Raw genomic sequence first — 5,830 nt, 5'->3', positions numbered from 1 at the left:
GGGTTGGCGTATTTCGAGATTAGGATTTGCCACTCCGATTGTCGGAGAGGTATCTCTGGGCCCACTCGGTAATGCACATCACTATAAGCCTTGCAAGCATTGCAACTAATGAGTTAGTTGCGGGATGATGTATTAAGGAACATGTAAAGAGACTTGCCGGTAACGAGATTGAACTAGGTATTGAGATACCGACGATCGAATCTCGGGCAAGTAACATACCGATGACAAAGGGAACAATGTATGTTGTTATGCGGTCTGACCGATAAAGATCTTCATAGAATATGTAGGAGCCAATATGGGCATCCAGGTCCCGCTATTGGTTATTGACCAGAGAGGTGTCTCGGTCATGTCTACATAGTTCTCGAACCCGTAGGGTCCGCACGCTTAACGCTCGTTGACGATATAGTACTATATGAGTTATGTATGTTGATGACCGAATGTTGTTAGGATTCTGAGATGAGATCATGGACATGACGAGGAACTCCGGAATGGTCCGGTGATAAAGTTTGATATATGGGATAGTAGTGTTTGATCTCCGGAAGGGTTCCGGAATTCACCAGAAGGGGTTCCGGATGTTTCTCGAAATGTTTGGGCACGAGAACACTTTATATGGGCCAAAGGGGAAAGACCACGAGGCTTTTGGAAAGTGCAAAAGGATGTTTTGCGGAGACTAGAGGCTAGACGCCAGGAACCCTGGTGTCTAGGGGGTAGACGCCGGGAACCCTAGCGTCTAGCCCTGGAGTCCGAGAAGGACTCTTGCCTTTCAGGTGAATCCGACTTTTAGGAGGCTTTTACTCCAAGTTTCGACCCCAGGGCTCAACATATAAATAGAGGGGTAGGGCTAGCACCAAAGACACATCAAGAAACACCAAGCTGTGTGCCGGCAACCCCGTCCCCTCTAGTTTATCCTCCGTCATAGTTTTCGTAGTGCTTAGGCGAAGCCCTGCGGAGATTGTTCTTCACCAACACCGCCACTACGCTGTCATGCTGCCGGAAATCATCTACTACTTCGCCCCTCTTGCTGGATCGAGAAGGCGAGGACGTCACTGAGCCGAACGTGTGCAAAACTTGGAGGTGTCGTGCTTTTGGTACTTGGATCGGTCGGACGTGAAGACGTACGACTACATCAACCGCGTTGATATAACGCTTCCGGGAATGGTCTACGAGGATACGTAGACAACACTCTCCCCTCTCGTTGCTATGCATCACCATGATCTTGCATGTGCGTAGGAATTTTTTTGAAATTACTACGTTCCCCAACAGTGGCATCCGGGCCTAGGTTTTATGCGTTGATGTTGTGCACGAGTAGAACACAAGTGAGTTGTGGGCGATATAAGTCATACTGCTTACCAGCATGTCATACTTTGGTTCAGCGGTATTGTTGGATCAAGCGGCCCGGACCGACATTACGCGTACGCTTACGCGAGACTGGTTCTACTGACGTGCTTTGCACACAGGTGGCTGGCGGGTGTCAGTTTCTCCAACTTTAGTTGAACCAAGTGTGGCTACGCCCAGTCCTTGCGAAGGTTAAAACAGCACCAACTTGACAAACTATCGTTGTGGTTTTGATGCGTATGTAAGAACGGTTCTTGCTTAAGCCCGTAGCAGCCACGTAAAACTTGCAACAACAAAGTAGAGGACGTCTAACTTGTTTTTGCAGGGCATGTTGTGATGTGATATGGTCAAGACATGATGCTAAATTTTATTGTATGAGATGATTATGTTTTGTAACCGAGTTATCGGCAACTAGTAGGAGCCATATGGTTGTCGCTTTATTATATGCAATGCAATTGCGCTGTAATGCTTTACATTATCACTAAGCGGTAGTGATAGTCATGGAAGCATAAGATTGGCGAGACAACAACGATGCTACGATGGAGACCAATGTGTCGCGCCGGCGACGATGGTGATCATGATGGTGCTTCGGAGATGGAGATCACAAGCACAAGATGATGATGGCCATATCATATCACTTATATTGATTGCATGTGATGTTTATCTTTTATGCATCTTATCTTGCTTTGATTGATGGTAGCATTATAAGATGATCTCTCACTAAATTTCAAGATAAAAGTGTTGTCCCTGAGTATGCACCGTTGCCACAGTTCGTCGTGCCCAGACACCACGTGATGATCGGGTGTGATAAGCTGTACGTCCATCTACAACGGGTGCAAGCCAGTTTTTGCACACGCAGAATACTGAGGTTAAACTTGACGAGCCTAGCATATGCAGATATGGCCTCAGAACATTGAGACCGAAAGGTCGAGCGTGAATCATATAGTAGATATGATCAACATATTGATGTTCACCATTGAAAGCTACTCCATTTCACGTGATGATCGGTTATGGTTTAGTTGATTTGTATCAAGTGATCACTTAGAAGATTAGAGGGATGTCTTTCTAAGTGGGAGTTCTTAAGTAATATGATTAATTGAACTTAAATTTATCATGAACTTAGTCCTGGTAGTATTAGCATATCTATGTTGTAGATCAATAGCTCGCGTTTAGCTCCCCTGTTTTATTTTTGATATGTTCCTAGAGAAAACTAAGTTGAAAGATGTTAGTAGCAATGATGCGGATTGGATCCGTGATCTGATGTTTATCCTCATTGTTGCACAGAATAATTATGTCTTTGATGCACCGCTAGGTGACAAACCTATTGCAGGAATAGATGCAGATGTTATGAACATTTGGCTAGCTCAATATGATGACTACTTGACAGTTTAGTGCACCATGCTTAAACGGCTTAGAATTAGGACTTCAAAGACGTTTTGAACGTCATGGACCATATGAGATGTTCCAGGAGTTGAAGTTAATATTTCAAGCAAAACCCGAGTTGAGAGATATGAAGTCTCCAACAAGTTCTATAGCTCAAGCAGTGAGCATGTGCTCAGATTGTCTGGGTACTACAGTCGCTTGAATCAAGTGGGAGTTAATCTTCTCGATAAAATAGTGATTGACAGAATTCTCTAGTCACCATCACCAAGTTAGTAGAACTTCGTGATGAACTATGATATGCAAGGGATAATGGAAACGATTCCCAAGCTCTTCGTAATGCTGAAACCGATGAAGGTAGAAATCAAGAAAAATATCAAGTGTTGATGGTAGACAAGACCACTAGTTTCAAGAAAAGGACAAAGGGAAGAAGGGAAACTTCAAGAAGAACAGCAAGCAAGTTGCTGCTCAAGTGAAGAAACCCAAGTCTGGTCCTAAGCCTGAGACTAAGTGCTTCTATTGCTAAGGGACTGGTCACTAGAAGCGGAACTGCCCCAAGTATTTGGCGGATAAGAAGGATGGCAAAGTGAACAAAGGTATATTTGATATACAGATTATTGATGTGTATTTTACTAGTGTTTGTAGCAACCCCTGGGTATTTTGATACTGGTTCAGTTGCTAAGAGTAGTAACTCGAAACGGGAGTTGCAGAATGAACATAGACTAGTTAAGGGTGAAGTGACGATGTGTGTTGGAAGTGGTTCCAAGATTGATATGATCATCATCGCACACTCCCTATACTTTTGGGATTAGTGTTGAACCTAAATAAGTGTTATTTGGTGTTTGCGTTGAGCATGAATATGATATGATCATGTTTATTGCAATACGGTTATTCATTTAAGTAAGAGAATAAATTGTTGTTCTGTTTACATGAATAAAACCTTATATGGTTACACACCCAATGAAAATGGTTCGTTGGATCTCGATCATAGTGATACACATATTCATAATATTGAAACCAAAAGATGCAAAGTTAATAATGATAGTACAACTTACTTGTGGCACTGCCGTTTAGGTCATATTGGTGTAAAGCGCATGAAGAAAATCCATGCTGATGGGCTTTTGGAATCACTTGATTATGAATCAGTTGATGCTTGCGAACCATGCCTCATGGGCAAGATGACTAAGACTCCGTTCTCCGGAACAATGGAGGGAGCAACAGATTTGTTGGAAATCATACATACTGATGTATGTGGTCCGATGAATATTGAGGCTCGCGGCAGGTATCATTATTTTCTGATCTTCACAGATGATTTGAGCATATATGAGTATATCTACTTGATGAAACACAAGTCTGAAACATTTGAAAAGTTCAAAGAATTTCTAAGTGAAGTTGAGAATCATCATAAAAAAAATAAAAGTTTCTACGATATGATCGCAGAAGTAAAATATTTGAGTTAAGAGTTTGGCCTTCAGTTAAAAACAATGTGAAATAGTTTCACTACTCACTCCACCTGGAACACCACAGTGTAATGGTGTGTCCGAACGTCATAACCGTACTTTATTAGATATGGTGCGATCTATGATGTCTCTTACCGGTCTACCACTATCATTTTGGGGTTATGCATTAGCGACAGCTGCATTCACGTTAAATAGGGCACCATCTAAATCCGTTGAGACGACACCGTATGAACTATGGTTTGGCAAGAAACCTAAGCTGTCGTTTCTTAAAGTTTGGAGTTGCAATGCTTATGTGAAAAAGTTTCATATTGATAAGCTCAAACCCAAGTCGGAGAAGTGCATCTTCATAGAATACCCAAAAGTAATTGTTGGGTACACATTCTATCACAGATCCGGAGGCAAGATATTTGTTGCTGAGAATGGATCCTTTCTAGAGAAGGAGTTTCTCTCGAAAGAAGTGAGTGGGTCGAAAGTAGAACTTGATGAGGTAACTGTATTTGCTCCCTTATTGGAAAGTAGTTCATCATAGAAATATGTTTCTGTGACTAGTACACCAATTAGTGAGGAAGCTAAAAATGATGATCATGTAACTTCAGATCAAGTTGCTACCGAACCTCGTAGGTAAACCAGAGTGAGATCCGCACCAGAGTGGTATGATAATCCTGTTATGGAGGTCATGTTACTTGACCATGACGAGCCAACGAACTATGAGGAAGAGATGATGAGCCCAGATTCCACGAAATGGCTTGAGGCCATGAAATCTGAGATGAGATCCATGTATAAAACTATACGCTTTGATAAGTTGATCAAAGCATATAGTTTTATACAGACTTGCGGTGAAGCCTGTATTTACAAGAAAGTAAGTGGGAGCACTACATCATTTCTGATAAGTATATGTGAATGACATATTGTTGATCGGAGATAATGTAGAATTATTCTACAAAGCATAAAGGAATATTTGAAAGGAGTTTTTCAAAGAAAGACCTCGGTGAAGCTGCTTACATATTGAGCATCAAGATCTATAGAGATAGATCAAGATGCTTGATAAGTTTTTTCAATGAGTACATACCTTGACAAGATTTTAAAGTAATTCAAAATGGAACAGTCAAAGAAGGAGTTCTTGCCTGTGTTACAAGGTGTGAAGTTGAGTAAGACTCAAAACCCGACCACAGAAGATAGAGAGAGAATGAAAGTCATTCCCTATGACTCAGCCATAGGTTCTATAAAGTATGCCATGCTTTGTACCAGACCTATTGTATACCTTGGCCTGAGTTTGGCAAGGGAGTACAATAGTGATCTAGGAGTAGATCACTGGACATTGGTCAAAATTATCCTTACTGGAGTAAGGATATGTTTCTTGATTACGGAGGTGACAAAAGGTTCGTCGTAAAGGGTTACGTCGATGCAAGTTTTGACACTGATCCAGATGATTCTAAGTCTCAATCTGGATACATATTGAAAGTGGGAGCAATTAGCTAGAGTAGCTCCGTGCAGAGCATTGTTGACATAGAAATTTGCAAAATACGTACGGATCTGAATGTGGCAGACCCGTTGACTAAACATCTCTCACAAGCAAAACATGATCACACCTTAGTACTCTTTGGGTGTTAATCACATAGCGATGTGAACTAGATTATTGGCTCTAGTAAACCCTT

This window comes from Triticum dicoccoides, chromosome 3A, assembly GCF_002162155.2.
Source record: "Triticum dicoccoides isolate Atlit2015 ecotype Zavitan chromosome 3A, WEW_v2.0, whole genome shotgun sequence".
Lineage (NCBI taxonomy): Eukaryota > Viridiplantae > Streptophyta > Magnoliopsida > Poales > Poaceae > Triticum > Triticum dicoccoides.
The sequence above is the reverse complement of the archived record's forward strand: the minus strand, read 5'-3'. Positions refer to the sequence as shown.